We start from the raw sequence: 18,203 nt of genomic DNA on the forward strand, positions 1-18,203 counted from the left end.
TCCCTTCCCTGCTCTTTCTGAGCACTTTAGAGACAGATGATTTTGTAAGATTTTGAAAAGCACCTGAAGAAGGAAACTGCTTTTGTACGACCAATATGGGAATCAGCCCTCTCTAACTGGATGTGCACAGCCAGTACTACTTGGAACTTCACATGGTTATCAGCTGTGCCTTCTAGAAGGTGCAGAATGCCCAATGACTCCACAAATTGCACTTTGCCAGCAGCTAAACACATGGTGGCCCTTTCTTGCTCCCTGAGCACTCCCACTGCAGTCCTGCTGCTCCAAGTCAGCAGTGCCACTGGGATGAAAACAATACTCAGGTGTTTATGGACTTACAGGCTCAGGGACACATCTGGAAAGACACTGAACAACTTTGATAAGGGATTTTAGAAAAGGAGGAGGTTTAAGGTGATAACTGTAATCAGGATGCAGTTCTGAGCTGAAGACTTCCCTTCTCCCAACACTGCCTCGCTGGGTGTTGGAGAAAAGGCTCGAGGATTCCTGGGGCAGCAGGTAAGATAACAACACACCTACAGCAACCCTGCACACAGCTCGATTGTGCAATGTCCCATTGCTGAGAGTCAGACCATCTTGAATAAAAAAGGGATAAAAATGACAACATCCTCAAAAATAGAGCAACAAAATCCAAAAGACACCAAAAGTCTCCAAACTCCTTCCAAAGGTTGCTATATTTAAGTCTACCTCACTGAAACAAACTAAATATGTATCCCTGAGACTTAAGGTGAGGACACAGATCAAGATGCTCAGCTGCTGAAAATGAGTGGCCAAACACAGTGAGAGTTCCATGACATACAGGAGGTCAGCACTTGCCTTTATACCTTTTATAATAAGTAAATCTGATCAACAGATCATTTATATTGGAAAAAAGCAACAAAGATTAAGTCTGTTTCATGAATGAGTTTTCATTTCTAAAATAGGCAGATACCTTTTTTACAGGAGTCTGTTAAGAAATGGTCTCATTCAAACTATATTTATTTTTCCTTCTCAAAGATCGTGTACATGCTTTAATTATATTTCTTTGAAGAATTATACTGTAAGGTTGGAGCAGATTGGAAAATTTTACAACTATTTTAGGATAAACTGCACCCTCCATTTTACATGGCACAGCCAGAATGGAGAGGTCTTCCGGTATATCTGTCCACATAAACATTCTTTCATTCTGATGCTAAAACTGAGCCTTTAGTAGTGTTTTCAGGTGTTGTCTCTGAGTTTCAGCCACCAGCATGATAGTCTGGTAGGAAAATAAAGTCGATTTCTGCTGGCATAATCCTCTCTGCATATAAAGAAAAATAAAATATCCAGAGTCCCTGACACAGTTTCAGTATTACTTAATTCTGAATTATTATATCAATTTAATAGCTTTAAACCATTTCCCTTAAACATCTTAAAAGACATATTGTATTATTTTACAAAGACCAATTCATTTAAATGCTAAAGATTTTCACCCAATTAAAGCAAAATGTTCCTTAGCTTTAACTTTCCTATGCAGAATATGCACAGCTAATATGAAAGAACAAGTGACAGATTGCTCATAGTTTCTATTTTTTCCAAGCTATTTCCTTCACCTTCTCCTGAGCCAAATTTTTATTGGTTAAAATTAATGGACCCCAAAATGAACCCATCCTATTTAGCAACACATACTTCATGGCAATTTCAAAAACAAGTAAGATACTACTAACTTCCCAGCATAGTTTATGCAAAAATGTGGATTTTCACCTTTTGTTTCAGTTTGACATTCATGCTCAATATCAATTTCTTTTACCTTAGTTGTTTTATTATTGGTAGGCACTATACATTAAAACCTCTGCATCTACAGAATTCCTTCTCTGAGTTTCTGAACTGACACTAAATAAGATGTGACATCAAACCTTACACAGTTTCTCTTTCTGTGTTGAGTGCAGTCAGAAAAATGCACTCAAAGTAGAATAAGCTTTGAGGGGAATGTCAGCCAAAAGACTCTCTTATATTGAGACTTCAGACACCTCTTCACATGCCTAAAATGTGGATGCTAGGAGGGTCAGGAAGCAAGAAGTCATTATTCAAACAATTCTATGCCCATTACTCATCACTCTCAGTGCTGCCTCCATAAGTACTTTTTTTGACACTAGAGATGGCCCTAAACACTTTGATGAACGCTGAGGAATTCATCTATCAAAATACATGGCAACTGAATCAACATCACCCTGTTATTTATGATAAAAAAATCTAAAACCACCTCTGAATATAAATTTTAGAAAAGGAAGGGAGGCCACAAAACAGAGAAGGGAAATCTTAGCAATAAAAATTAACTCTTTTCCCAAGCCTTAAATCCGCTTTAACAGCGGATTAACAGAGTTTATTTTTTAAAATTCATTTTCATGCACTCCTGGGCCCTGGCAAGGATCATCAAGACAAGTATCAAAATACCTTGAAAATATTGTATGTACTTCTTGATTGGGAACAGGACCCAAAAGAAAAATCTCAGATCTCTCTACCTAGCTCTGTAATTTCAGAGCAAGATTTTTCCATGGGGTAAGAATTCAACTGGATACAAGAATGCCAACCAAGATTTTCCAAGTCTTTTGGTGCTTCTCCTAGCCAAAGCTAATTGTTCTGAATTTCCCCAAGTATTCACACAATAGAAATTTAATAGTAATACTTCATGTTTTGCAAAAACAATTGCAATCAGGGTTTAACAGACAATTCATGGTAACTGAAGAGAAAACAGGGATAATATATTAACTGAAAATTAAATTAATAACTGAAAACTGTTCCAATATTCCAGATTGATTTTATGTCTTATTAACAGCAAAAGTGCTAGTTAGCTTCAGTATAAGGAGGAGTGAATGAAAACTGATTCAGTGAAAATGCCTTAAAATCACCTATATTTCTTCCCATAAGAATTTTATCATAACACTGACTCAGCCGGAATTTCTGTAGACTTACAAATATCTGACAGAGCATAGCCTGAGGTCATACAAGAGCAGACTGAGAGGAAATCTCTGCAGCCCTATCCACACAAGAACGTTTCCAAAAGGCAAACAGAATTTCTCTTGTTTCAAGGAACCTGTTCAATTTGGGCAGATGAAGAGTGAGCACTGAGAGGAGACACAGGCAGTCACCACTCCCACCTATGTTCTGTAAGGCTCTATGACTGAGACTTGTCCTGCCAGGCACCTCTGCAAGATGAATGCTTCCCCACATTGCCCAGATCCAAAAGGAGAAAGGAATTTCTCATGGGCCCTTGGGCAATTTAACAAGTAGCTGTGCACCTGACATTCACTCTCTGCTTATCACCCGCCCAAGGTTAAAACGGCCTCTCCAGGAGTAAAGCAGGGCTCTCTCAGGAGCTGCAGGGAATTTAGGAGTTACTAGTGAGCTCACCAGGGACAGAGACAGAAATGCACAATGCCCATTAGCACAGCTGCTTCCTCAGCAGCACTGCCACTCTGCCTCGGGCTGGTTTCAAGTGCAATCTTTCACAGATGGAGAGTGGAAAAACTGCAAGGACATCATTGATCTGACAACACTCCTGTTACTTGCTCAGTTTCATTCCACTCCATCAGCAGAACCTGTCCCAATTCTCCTTCCTGGCTCTACCCTCTGCCTTTCCAAGTGCAGGCTCCTCGTTCCCTGCCTCCAGCACTAACAGCAGTCCTGGGGATGACAGGGACACGGGCTCACAAACACTGATTGATGATACCCCTCCTAAAGAAGCAGGAGCAAGTAATAAAGATGGCCTTAAGACATGATTTATGTGTGTTTGGCAATTCAGACACGCTGCAGACTAGCTAGAGACAGGGGCAGGGAGAGTGGATGCTGGTTATCTATCAGAAAAGCTCTGGCTCAAAGCCAAGAACTGGTTATAGCCAGCTCAAGTCAGAGGGAGCAGAATATGGAGCAATGCAGCACCAGAACTCAATGCAGATATGTATTTCAATTTATTTTGTGCTTGTTGAAATTAAAATGCAAAATGTTTTCAATTAACTTGGGGAAAAAATAAATAAAAGCAGAAGTCATTCAGAATTTAAAAAGTACCACTTCTAAGAAATGTTTTAGGAAATTAACTTAGAAAACACAGGACATAACTTAGAAAACATTAACAGGACTCTGAACTCACCAACAAGAAGGAAGAAGCCAAAGTCTTTGTTTTTCTGCCATAAAGGAAGGATGAACCTGAACTTGGACTCAAAGGTAAATTCTGCAAAGACTCAGGTAATTAAATAGTAGGGCACCATATATCACTCCTTGATTGAGGTATGGCATCTTATAGGCCCCTGTGAAACTCAGTCCAAAACCAGGAGTTCTATTCTTGGTTTCCTGATTGGTTTCCTAGGTGAAATCATTTAAGAATGTGATTAAGAACTCCAGCTGCTTCAAATGTTCAGGGATTTTTTGAGTAACCAAGAGTCCCAGAAAATATGTCATTTTTTTTAATAAGAGATTTGTCACCAATGAAATATGGTCAAGTGCTGAAAAAACTTTTCCTATTTATTTATTCTCATTATGAATATACTGATTTGCTCAATTTCCTTGGCCCTTGCAGCAAAGTTTTCCCAGCAACCACAGAATTACAATGATTAATCAATGTTCAACAACACTAGCAAATATCTTTGCTTGTTATTTATAAAAATAAGAATTTTGGCCCAGATGTGGTCTTGTAACACTACCAAAATCCTGCCCAAAAGGAGATGTGCACTGTATGGTGTGAGCAACCAAAAGAGCTCGAACTTCAGAAATGGCAAACCCAAAAGCTGTTCACAGCTGAGCTGCTGATTCTGAGAGAGTGCTCTTTGGTGAATAATGACTAAACCAGACAAAAGTGGAGGTGATTCATGAAGAAGGAAGTCATGTCAAAGACATTGCTGAATTATGCATGCAGTGAATGTCATCTTTATTGCAGTAATCTTTGCAAATCATGAGATTGGAGCATACCTGAGCCTTTAATTTGCCCTTAAAGAATAAAGAAAAAAAATGGTACAAGCCTGAATATCCACATCATAGATGATAATTACAAAAAGACTAAAACTAACAGGATTTGGGGGTTTTGTTGTTTTTTTTTTTTTTATTTGTTTGGGGTTTTTGTTGGGGTTTTTGGGTTTTTTTGTTTGTTTTTACTAGCAATATTAGACTATAGACCCTGGAAATTGACACTGTCCAATCCCACATTTTAACAGGTTGTACAAAAACATATTTTGGTATGTGATGAAGCAGGCATGAAACTGTTTTTAACACCACTACTTTTCTTGCCCATTTATAACATGTTCTTTGCTCCTCTCCTCAAGGCCAGGGTTTGAAGTCACTGATGTCTTTTTTATATATTAGTTATATATTTTTATATATTTTATATATTTTATGTTTGTATATCCAAACCAACAGGAATTAAAATATAAAGTGGGGGGAGCGAAATCCACTAGGGGAATGAAGTCACTTTAGCCTCTGCACAGATAGAACTCCTCTTTTTCAGCAGCAGCAAATGAACCTGAATGGTAGCTTTATGTAGACCTCTTTGGATATAATAAGAGATTTTCAAAGCCCCTAATAACCCAAAAGACAGTAACCATAGCAAGACACCATCTACACAAAACCTCAAAAATGTCAGCCAAAAATATTTCTGCTCACCATTATTTTTACATGTAAAATGTGACCAGATCACTGGAAAGGTTTGTGCAAATGCACATTCAGTGTCCAAGTGGACAAGGCTCTATCCACCCCAACAACAGCAAAATGTCCAATTGACACCTCCCCCATAAGAGGGACCAACAGAAGTCTGATGTTTTTGTACGGAAATACAAAATAGGCTACATGTTGGAACACTTTTTCTTTAACTCCCAGTTTACTGTGTGGTCCAATATGAAATCCTTATTCCTGTGAAATAACTGTTTTCTGATCTCTCTCCAGAAAGAAACTCAGAGAAACATTTCCATGGCTAGAATGAATTACCAAAAGATTTCATTATGTCTTAAGTGTATGCACATATGTAAGACAAAGGATCACTTAAATCAACCCTTTCATTCATCTAAATTTTATTTTGCCCAGCAGAAATTATATTTTTCCTATCTGAAAGTAGTGTCACACAAACTGTTTAGCTTTGGCTTAATTGAGAAAACCCATTTTTTAACTACATTTTGATATAACACATATGCCTAAACATTCTTGTTTGTTTTTAATTTTTCAGTTTAAGAGTTTTTAGCGTTTCTCTGCTCTCAGCTGTGTATGATCCAGCCAAAGCCAGTCAGTCACATCTCCTGATGTGGTTGCATCTCCAAGGCAGTGGCTCCTTATTTAGTTACAGTGTGAGTGCTATCCCAGACAAGGTATATTTACATCAATATTTTATTTGCATTTCCTCTTCACAAAAATTTTTATCTGTGTAATCTCTTTGCTTTAGGTGGAGTTACTCCTGGGTTTTTATTGTGACATAGTCAGAGGAGAATGAAGCTTAATGCCTTTATGATTAGCTGGAAGACTGTACAAAACCCACCTGGGAACAGTGTCAATGAAAGTGCAGTAAATGCATGACTTATGTTGGGAGAAGCACTGTATTTTGAACGAAGCAGTGTAATGGTATCTCTTGAGGGCAGTTCTCATTAGTTGCAAGGTTTGTGTGGCTTGGATTTATTAAAGTTCTGAATCTATTGCCAGTTGCTGCCATATGTAGTCTATAATTTTTGAAACACAAGACTGTACATTTCCCAAAGACATTCCCTCTAATCATTTGCAAATTTAACAACTTTAGCACAAAGAGATGCTTCCTAATCAGGACCAGTAACCTGGCCACTAGCAAAACCAGTGTAAAGACCAGAAATTATAAAAGCATAAGTACATCTATCTATAAAAGCAGTAATACTGATCAAGTAGATTTAGTAGATTTTTCAAGTGTTCCACACCCCTCGGTTCTGGATTTTTGGATGTAGTCTGAGTGTTCTGCTTGGATAGAGGAAGTGCTTCCCAACACAGCAATTTCCACCAGAAATGGGAGGAGCAGCTCTGAGGAGCTCTCAGGGAGGGCAATAATAGCTGCCCACATGTCAGCAACAACACCCTGAGATATTCCAACACAAGGGCAGGAAATAAACACCTGCTGTGATCCAATTCAGAAACATTTCATGGAGCAGAAAATTACTGCAGAGGCGATGGGATAATAGTTCACCAACAGCACACTCCCAGGTAGCATTAATGCTGGGAAAGTCCTCATTCCAACAGGGATATCCACAACAGTGACAGGCTGCTGCATGAAGCCCACACAGCCTTGGGCACAGTTCCAGGAATAAGCTGGGTGAAGTCGCACACAGAGAAGGCAACATCCTTCTGCTTTAGCCACATTCACTGGTTGGGAAAGACCAGAACAGACTCTATCAGCTGGAAGGGATCATTTGTCCAGTTGCCTGACCAGTTCAGTGTGACACTCACATTTGCTGGACAGAGAGACATAATTCTGTCTTTCAGGAGAAGCACAGAGAGAATAAGAGAAAATAATCTTTATCTCTGCTCCTTTGTTTTCCCCATGTGGAATGTGGTATGGAGATTGTTTACCTGAAGTGATTGCTGGATTGGATTCTGGTGAAAGTTGTTTGGGTTCAATGACCAATTGGATCCAGCTGTGTCTGACTCAGCAGAGAGTCACGAGTTGTTAGTTAGATAGGTAACCAAGAAGTATGTAGAATAGTATAGAATCTCTTTAAATAGTATATTAATGTACTATAGTATAGTTTTAATAAACCAAGTGTTCCAGCATTCCAAAGCCTTCTGATCTGGAGCCAGACATCATCATTTCTTCCCTGAGTCGGGGTCCACCGCATTTTTACGATAGTTCAGGGTTGACCAAGATGGAGCTTTTTAGTGAGAGCATTGTCCAAATGCCTCCTAAACTGACAAACTTGGGGCACTCACCCTCTCTCCAGGAAGCCTTTTCCAGAGTTTGACCTCCCTGGCAGTTAAGAAACACTTTCTAATTCCAAGTGTAAACCTCTCCTTGTGCAGCTCTGAACCACTCCCATATGCTCTGCCACTCAGGAATTGTTTCTTACCATGTAGCTGACTTCACTTCTTTGATCTCAGCTGTCTGAAAAATGCAAAGTAAGGGACAGATTCTTTTCATACCTGCTCTGAAAAATGCAAAGTAAGGGACAGATTCTTTTCATACCTGCTCTTTCCAACACAAGAGATTACAAAGAACAGTAATGAGGGTTGTGGTGCACAATTTGTGCCTGGCACTGATGGAGAGCTCCCACCCACAGGAGAGCCACAAGGCTCTGAGAAAATGAAGGATGAAGTTTTTTAGCGTTGACTGCACACAGCTCAGTGTAGCTTCCCTTTGAGTAATTTTCAAATTTTTCTTCTGAAAATGTTGGTTTACTTCTTTGTTCATTATGTGACCTGATGGTGTTAACCAAGAGCCAGTTGTTCTCTTCACCTTTCAGTTAAAATTGGTTTCATTTGCTCTTCTAAAACTTCATTCTACTACTTACCACACATGAATCTTCACAAGATCTAAGTCAGTCTATCCCCATCATGATATAAAATTAACCAATTGTATTTTCTCTTTTCCAATTAAACTTTTCTTTTTTACATTGACAGTAATTTTTTTTATAGCACAGGGACTTCAATACTAGAATTAATATTTCATAGCAAGACATGTTAAAAACAAAGTGAATTAACTCTTCTCCTTCATAACAAAGTGGCTCTTACCCCTAGAGCAAGCTAAAGAATTTTTAACAGTTTTCATTACAGGACAGTGAAAGAAAATGTAAATGAAATGTATCACTTCAGGGTTTTCAGAGCATTTATGAGACCATGTAGCTGCCTCTGCCATGTGTGTCTCTGACGACATTTCTCCTAAGTGTACTTCACCACTCTTCAGACAAGGTTCCTCAGTACAGCACCTCCTCATGCTGCTCAGCAGGTTAAAGCTGTTGTTCTGTTGAAAAACCTCAGCTCTGAGGTTTTTCTGATCTTTCAAGGCCTGGTAGTAACCTCACTTTTGTTACAGAGCTATGGTTTACAGTCCCAGAAATATTATTGCACCCCAGATTCTGGCCCCATTTAGATTTCCTTCTAAAGACAAGGTAGTTTGTGCCCAGATTATGCATAAACCTCAGCAATAACACAAAACTTCTTTCCTAAAAAAATGTTGGGAGAAGTATTCTCAGTAGATGGAAAAAATTATCCTTTTAAAGGGAGCAGTTTCTCAGCCTCCTGCATTGTCAGTGTCCATTGAAAGGAAAGCATGTATTTTGCAGGGAAATTACTCAAATACTTAATGTCAGGCCTCCTCAATGGCTAAAATCAAAACAGCACAAACACAACCAAGAACAAATTCAATTAACACCATTTATGGTGCATAATTAAAGAAATAATACCTCTATCACTTGCTGCTAATAGATTAAATTTCCATTACCCCTGGAGAGACCTCTGCATAGCACGTCAACAACAGTGCTACTGAAGGACCTGGGGAAAGACCTTGGGAATGCCAGGTGGGAGTGACAGCAGCACACAGCAAACCCTGCAGGCAGCGCAGCTTCACAAGGGCTTTACCTGAGCCCTGCACCCCCTGCACCGTGAGCAGAACTCAGGAACCCCAGATGTTCCAGGAGGGAGCCCCAGAATGTAAATTCCACACAATCATATATTGTTAATAGACGCATGTAACACTGCACAAAGGTGGCAATGCACTGCATGGGTGTAACATTTATGGTCAAACTTCAAATCCTTTACTTCCTCCAAGTAGTTTCTGCCTCAATAAAAATATATGTCTACTCTATATATAATCTATGTTCTTCACTACATCAGGTTCCTTTTTTGATTCTGCATTGTTATGAACTCCTACATATGTATCATGTCACAGAGCAAATTGAAAAATGCCTTTGTTTTACAAGAGGTATGTGAAGCATTTCTACATGAGCAGTAAATACTTTGCCCACATTTTGTAGGTGCATTAATGGTATGTACCCACAAGCATACATATTTCTCAGTGAGCTTGCAAAATTATAATTTAAAAAGCATTTCTTTGAAGGGAAATTTACATTTTCTTTGTAGTAAGCAAAAATACATATGTTGATCCAGTAATATTCTTAGGGGGAAAAAAAGTAAAACTGTAACACCAAATATGTTTAATCCACGTCTAGGGGGAAATGAAAAGGAAGAAAAGTACAGCTTGCTCTGAACAAGGGTAAGTTTGATTTGCATGTAAAAGGAGCACTTTGCAGCCTTCACACCACTGGTTCACACTGATGGACAGGACATTCAGACTTTGAGTTGGACCTGAAGGAATTTAGTTAACTAAATGCATCCCCTTGCCTCAGAGATGAAAGCCACTTCTCCTACCACATGATCTGCCTCTTTCTTGTGCTGCTGTCAGACATTCCAATGTCAGACATTCCAATTCTTCTCTATGTCAGAGAGGCAAATTTGCATCAATGGCAAAGGCTGGGAAAAAAGCATCAGAGTTTTCTAATTTAAATTAATAAATAAATAAACAGCATCATAAAATTCACCTACACACTTGTGAAATAATCAGCCTGCTTTCATAACCTCCACAGAAGCTGCTTTGGCAAACACTGAAATACTTTTCCAATATTCTAGATACCCAAATAGACTGTTCTCAAAAGTCACTGAGGTTCTCACTGCTGTGCCTTCCAAAGCTCTCTGCTCAGACTGTGAACAGGAAGTCTTGAGGAAAAACGCAGGTAAAAATCCAAAGGCCTGGCAATCACCTGACATCAAATCTCTCTGTGCCAATCACTGTTTTTGGCTAATTTTAATATTTGCCTTTGACTTCAGTTCTAACAGTAGCATCTAGAAAATTACCACAGACCTTGCTCTACCTCATGGAGTAGAAAGAGCCATTTCCTCAGAAAATGTAGGATCTTAAGAGACAAAATAAGTGAAATTAAACATGATTATGTGTCATACTCAGGGCTTTGAATGCTAAAGATCTGAGTTCTAGTCCTGTTCTAGCCTTATTCATGAGCCCAACTTACCTTTCTCCATTCAGAAAACCAGAAGTTTTTCTTATTGACACTTCAGCCTTAAATGCAGTGCTAAATTAAATATTACCAATAGTTTTTAGTAACTGTTTTGCAAAAAAAAATGATGTTATACATAATTAAAACAGGAAAATCAGGTTTTCTCCTAATATACACAAATATTTTTCCAGAAAAATCATAATCTATGCTTAGACAAGTATCCTAGTATGTGTATAGCACTATTTTAGACTCTTTGTGCAATAGCAAGTTAAGCAGCAGCTCCAGGTTATCACTGACCAATTTTTCCTAATTTAGCAAATAAGGAATGAATGTGGCTAAGAAGAGAACTCCAATCTTAAGCCTACAGCATTTTATGCTGGCATCAGTTACACAATGTGGAAACAGCTAAGGGTACATGAAGTCTTCTGTCCTTGAATTACAGCTGTCACTATAATGATTCTGGCAGAGTAACAGATTGCAATTGTTGACTCGTTCTAGTACTGCTCTGTTGACTTCAGGCTCAATAATGTAACATAAAAGTGGTCTCTACTGGTGGTATTGTCTATCACATGTTGCCCAATTGGCTCTCACAGAGTGATGATTTTGTTGCTGTTGCTGAGGTGTTTTAGTTGAAATTCCAAGAACAAGTGAATTCTCACAGAATTTCAATGGTGTTTCTCTATATCCATATTCCCTATAAATATTATCAAAAATTTTGCAAATAAAAGAGTGTTTCTAAAATACTTTTTTTTTTTCACACAGATTAAATATGTTGCAATCCAGATACTGCAAACATGCATGTGTTTTATTATTATTTCATATGGAGCAGTGAAAAATAAATTTGTAAAAAGGTAATCAGATATATGACATTTACTACTCATCATCACCACTTCTCTGAGATTCTGCATTTGGTGAAGGCTACAAGGATAAGGTTCTACAGTAAAATGAAGGGAAATATCAGTCTTCCAGGAAAATAATCCATAAAATGCAAAAGAATTGCACAAGAAGGGGAGTGTTTCATTGATATCTGTCCCTCTATGGTTTGGGTTTGCACCGTCTGGACAGAGATTGCATTTTTTAGATAACTACACCCAGCAGTTGTCTTCCAAGCCCTCCTCACACTGACTCTGACCTGCAGTCAGGGGTCCAAAAACACATCTCCAGAAACTTTATGTTCAGAGCATTAACTTCAGCATTACTCTTCTTATCCATAGGGTCAGAGGTCTGCTTCTTTTATTTGGGAGCAACCAGCATGTTGCGATGATAATACATAGTAAAGCTCTCTTAATTAACAGATGTAATGAAGAAAGAGAGAGATGTCAAATAAAACAGAGAGCAGCATCACAGCTGGGCTGAGGCTGCTGGGTTACAGGGCTGCCTCTTCCCCTCAGGCTGAGTGGGCTCTTCCACTACAGCACAAAAAGGCTTTTGCAAAAATTGTTTCTCTTAATCAGGTTCAAAGATCCTTTCTTACCTTTCCCTCTTGCCTTTTTTTTCCTTATATGAATTCCCTCTTAATGAATACTCAGATGAATTCATTGCCTAAAAATCCAATTATTTGCATGCCACATGGAGGAAATAAATTTTTGAGACTATATTAATCTTTTTCATATCACTTTAAAGCATTTCTCATGTACTCATTTATATTCCTCTATTAAATGGCTCAACAGGGGAGCAGACTCGTGACTCAGTGGGCCAAGCACATCACAAATACTGGAAAAAACAGGCTCGACATATTTTAACATCTTTAAATATGCCACACAGGGTTTGTTTGAAAAAAACTAAGATTCTTCTTTTGAGAAAGTTCATATCTCATCTCAAATTGTATTACTAAGGCCTAGAAAACTTTTTTCAAAGGAAGTAGTTAAAAAAATGAGTCAACTACTCCACATTAAAAGTGGATAAATAATGTAATTTTTTTACATCAGCTAGAGCTGCCAGATTTATAGTACAGAATTACAAAATTGAGTTTTATTATTGAAAATGGTATCCAACTAATATGGACTAATTTAAAGAGGAAATTTAGCTTTACACTTTCTTATGTAGACGATAAGGCAGAAGTTTTGAAGGTCCTTCACAGACATTTAATTTGCGGTATTCAAAATAACAAATCTATGCATTATTTTATGATATAAACTATCAGATGTTCTCTCACTGTACCCAGAGAATTCAGCACTTCTATTTACTCAGGCATGGGATTTTCATTTATGGTTTGACTCCAGAAATTTTCAGTGTAACCCTCTTTGGCCTTAAGAAGAGAGCAACCATCAACAGGCAATGCAGACAGAGCTGTCTGCAGGATTGGGGATGTCAGGCTCACAATAATCAATCAGAAAGAACATCCAGATCTTTTTTCAACCTTCAAAAGGTTTAGATTTCAAATTTCACTCGGTTTAATTGATCCTTCTGACTGGCCCCATACCTGGACAGAGCTATGCCAGAAGAACTGCTACTGTGGCAGCCAAGCAACAACATTCCACGTGCTTACAGTAAAATACAATATTCTTAAGTTTCTTCTGCTCCAGTTGTGTGGACATCAAGGCCTAATTGCAAAACCATCCCAACTGAGGTGATTTTTTTCATTGACTCCAGAGACCTTTAACTCAAACCCTAATCTATTAATTCAAACCACACACGTGACCCCTGCCCTCCAGGAAATTGAACTCATAAGAGAATGTCAAAAAAAATCCCAAACAAACCAACCCCCCCCCCCCCCCAAAAAAAAACAAAAACAAAACAAAACAAAACCAACAGCAAAAAACCACAGCAAACCAAAAAATTACCTCAATCCAACCTAACCCTGAAATAACAATTCCGGTGCTTGAATTTGGAATTGGGACTGCTGCTCCCAGCAGAAGTTCACTTCCAGCAAAAGCTATGATGTAATATAGTCTACTGCTATAAGATATTTGTTGTAGTTCCTCTGGGAGGAGATATCAAACTTGACTGGCATTTTCTGTTTTGTTAGATTACCTAATAATAATGAATTTAGTGCAGAAAGAATCAATTTAAACATTCAGGATGCTGATGAAGCTAAATCAAACAAGCTACACAAACAGAAAGTCATTTTATTTAACTCTCACCCAGCTCAGAGCACACCCCAGTGGTTCATGAAGTCTGTTATTTATTGATCACAGAGAATGACCAAAACCAGTCATTTTCAATTTTACCTTTTCTAAAACTTAAACATGAGACTCCTAAATTGTGTGGGTCCAAGTCAATCAAAGCACATTTCAGGGGAAAAGGCATCTGCCAAATTCAGTCACTCTTTACACAAATGTTTTAGGCCAGTGTAATTAGCTGAAGAAAAGACACTTTTAATAGCTTAAATCCAAAAGCACTAAAAAATGCACTAAAACATGGAAAACACAAAAAATTCCTTCATCTGACTTCAAGAAAACAAAACTAACACCAAAACTCCCTTTTTAATTTCCTATTGCCATAAACTTTCTAGCCATCTATATGGAAGGAAAGTGCCCCAGCAACTGCACCATTCAATGAATTCAGCACACATGGAAATAACACTAGGTAATAGCTACAACAGGAACATATAGAGCATTTCCCTTTAGATATTGCGGCTTTTCAGCAAATAATACTTGAAATTATAATGAAGGACAAGCGCTGGAAGATCACAAAAGCTTTTGTTTTAATGCGAGACTAATCTACATAGGTTGATATACAAATTTATATCTATATCTATATATGTATGTATATATTTGGTCAGCTTTACCAGCTTTGAATCTTCACAATTCAAGCACTGCACAGGTCAGGTGACCAGCAGTTTGCTTTGGCTGTCTTAGTGCCCCATCAGACAAACACCTAACCTGTCACCAGGGCATCAATCTAATGCAAAACCACAGGTTACAGCAGCTAAAGTTACACTGAGAAACAATTTGGTAAATCTGACCAAGTCTGGTATTTTACTGATCCAATGTCAGTCTGTTTCTGGAAGAACCAGTCAGCATTACATTTTACAAATTTAAAAGTTTGCCACAATTGTCTTAAAAAATATATATTTCCTGTATATAGAGGTCTTTAGGTCTTCATCTGGGTCTTTAGGTCTTCAGCTCCTACTCTCAGGTCTTCAGCTGAGTGCTGAAATCAGTCTTACTGACCTCAGACCAACACTGGCTTATCCCAGCTGAAAATCTGGCTCATAAAGAGATGTCTGAAAATGATTCTGAGAATATTTTCTGAGAATGAGTCTCACTGTTCCTGCTCTGGAACATAGAAGGGCTATCTCATTTCCAAGAACAGCAGCCTCCAGCCTCAAACACATTCACTGGAAATTTCTGGCCACACAGTTCTGGTAACTGCAGACACCTGGGATGTTGCCATTTTGGGTGGATGGTGTATTCATCTGATTATGTAATACACAGATCAGCAGATTTGTGAAAAGTAAAAACGTATCAAGCTGCTCTGTGCAGTAACTTCAATAAAAAGGAAGAAATTACAAAAAGGTGTCAATAAGAGGCTGGCAAAAGAAACAGAGCATCTCACAGTAGAAGATAAAGAGATTAACCACTTTTTTTATTTCATCTAAGGGACTGAGAGATGATGATAACAGTGCAAAAAAAAAACCCTGACCCTAAGAGTTCTTTAATCTGGTAGAAAGTCATAATGGGGAAATAAATGGCTGAAAGAAAAAGACAGATAAATTTCATTTTTAAGATTAACACAAATCAACAGTTTCAGTGGGAAATGAGAAGAAGCTACTAAGAAATCCTCCACTATTTGATGTTTTCTACCATGACTGGATATCTTTTTGAAAGGTATATTTCAGACAAAATTTATATTGTAGATCATAAGTGGATAAAACCAATCCGTGGGCAGCACGATGTTCTTGTAGAGCCTTAAAATAACCCCTAAAAATCTATTAACTGTGCTGGCCAAGCAGGCAGAAAGGCCTCAGAGTACAAACACAGTGTTTGCATGGTGGGGTGAAGCAGGCTTTGTACTGAAGCTGGAAAGACTGACCTTATGAACAGATTTATATCTCAGACTTGCAGGTGTTCAGAAACCAGAAATACCATAAAGGAAAGCCACAAAATCCCAACAAATATTTACACAGATAGTTCTTGACTTAGACATTCCCCAGAAGAACTTTTCACAAAATGAATGACCTGAAATCAGGTTAGAAATCCAATAATTCTGAGTTCAGTTTATTAATTAGAAGCACCAAGAGAAGCAGCTTCTAGCAGGACTGCTGCTGGACAGGAAGGAGCACTGCTCAAAACACCTCTCCTGTACCACTGCAGGCTAGTTTTGCCTGCTTGTCTTTGGCCTATTAAATAATAAACATTATAAGACAGTACAATTTCACAGATCTTCCATCAGAGCAATCAGCTCAACCTATTTATCACCCAAAGTGCCTTCATTCCTTAATTTAATGCTTGCTCAACTCTCTGACAATAGCCGGAAGAGAACATCCATTTGAAAGAATGAATTCAAACTATGCTGCATTCCAAAATGAAACTTGTTCTGCCCTCAAACATTCATCTTATTTATCTTAATAAAGCATCCATCTCTATTTATCTTAGAGGTTTCATTATTATTGTCTGATCTGGATTAATTTAAAGGGAAAGAGGTTACAAATAAGGTTAACTGTGATAAGGCCAATCAATCTTTTGATGTTGTGGTAACACAATCTCATTAAGAAATAAAACATCCCCCTTTATGCTCTTGTGCCTCCCTTTTTTTTCTTTAAATGTGAGAGCCTTGGTGCATGTTTTACCTTGATTTCCCTGCCCCACAGACTGTTACAGCTCTCACTGTGGGGATTCTCTGCAGTGGGCTCAGGGTGAGGGCAGAGTTGGGGGTATGAAGGCTGAATTTCCCACTCTCTAAATGAAGATGAATAAAGATGAAGTATGAATTATAATAGCAAGCTCTACTTCTTCACTGTTTTGAATTAAAACAGGGAGGCATCTCCCACATCAGTGGAGTCTCTGTCACAAGCCCTCCACTGAAAAGAGCATACACAGATGGGTTAAGAAGAAAAAGAAGAGGGAAGTCATTTAGATGGGGTGAAGGCTCATCTCCTGGCATATGCTCAAGCCTAGGGAGTGAAATAGAATTTCCCTTCCAGTGAAGTCTGCTAGTGACACTCAGCACTCTAGAGAGTGCACAGATCTACAGGTCAGCACTACCTGGACAAGAGTGAAAATCCTGCTAGCAAACCAATTTAACTGGCTGCACTGGGCAGCTACAAACAAACCATTGTCCTAAAAATGTCTAAAATCAACAAACAAATGAAAAATGGACCCAAAGCGAAAGTTTGTACCAACAGTGCTGCCAGTCACATTCTTGCTGTTATTAACAGGAAATTAAAAATTAGGAACTGAGCATTAACTGGGAAAAAATGGTTAAGCCTCTTTATACATTTTCACTTTATAATGATAATTTTGGTAGCAATAGTAAAAGTTATCATGAGGGTGAAGATTATTTAGCTGCTCAGGTACAAATATCTGTCTGGCAAGGAGAAGCTTTAAAGGCAGAGAGTCTCTTGGTGTCTAAGCCTTGAATAATGTTACCTGTATTTTTAATAATTCCTCACTCATCCTTCTATTTCATAGAATATCATTGCTCCTGCTATATCACAGAATATGTGAAACATTTGAGGAGATTCTTGAAAATAATAAGTGTCTAGGTGTGGAATGAGGTAGGCAGAAAAAAAAAGCCAACAGAAAGCAAGGAAAAAGGAAGTCAATTTTGTTCAGACTAAGCTGGATCATACAGCAGTGAGCACACTACAGGCACACAATCCTTAGCTCTGTTTAACTCAAGAGGCAGAACCAGCTCTTATCCTCATTGGTTTGATCCCAGCTACATGACCTACGGCATATAGGAACTTTCCTTTTTTCCCTAATAAATTAAAGGTAATAAGGTGAAACTAATCAATGGAACCATAAAGCCATATGGTATTGTGGTTCTGGATGGTAAGTTTATACTCTGAGAATCTGCAAATTAGCTGTGAAAATAAAAACTAAAAAAAAAAAAAGAAAATAAGCAAGAAAGAACACTATTAAAAATAGATCAAGCAGAGATAAAAGCCTTGGAACACATTGTAAAAATTACAGATCCCCAGGCCCATTAAAGTGAACTAAAAGCAAATGACAATGTGACTGACTGGCTATCAACTTTATCAAATTCAGTAAAAAGTCCATTTCTTTCTTTATCCAAACAAGGGTCTGGGATCATGAGCACCCCACAATGTCATATGTTATCTAGAAAGCC

This window comes from Anomalospiza imberbis, chromosome 10, assembly GCF_031753505.1.
Source record: "Anomalospiza imberbis isolate Cuckoo-Finch-1a 21T00152 chromosome 10, ASM3175350v1, whole genome shotgun sequence".
In the NCBI taxonomy this organism is placed as follows: domain Eukaryota; kingdom Metazoa; phylum Chordata; class Aves; order Passeriformes; family Viduidae; genus Anomalospiza; species Anomalospiza imberbis.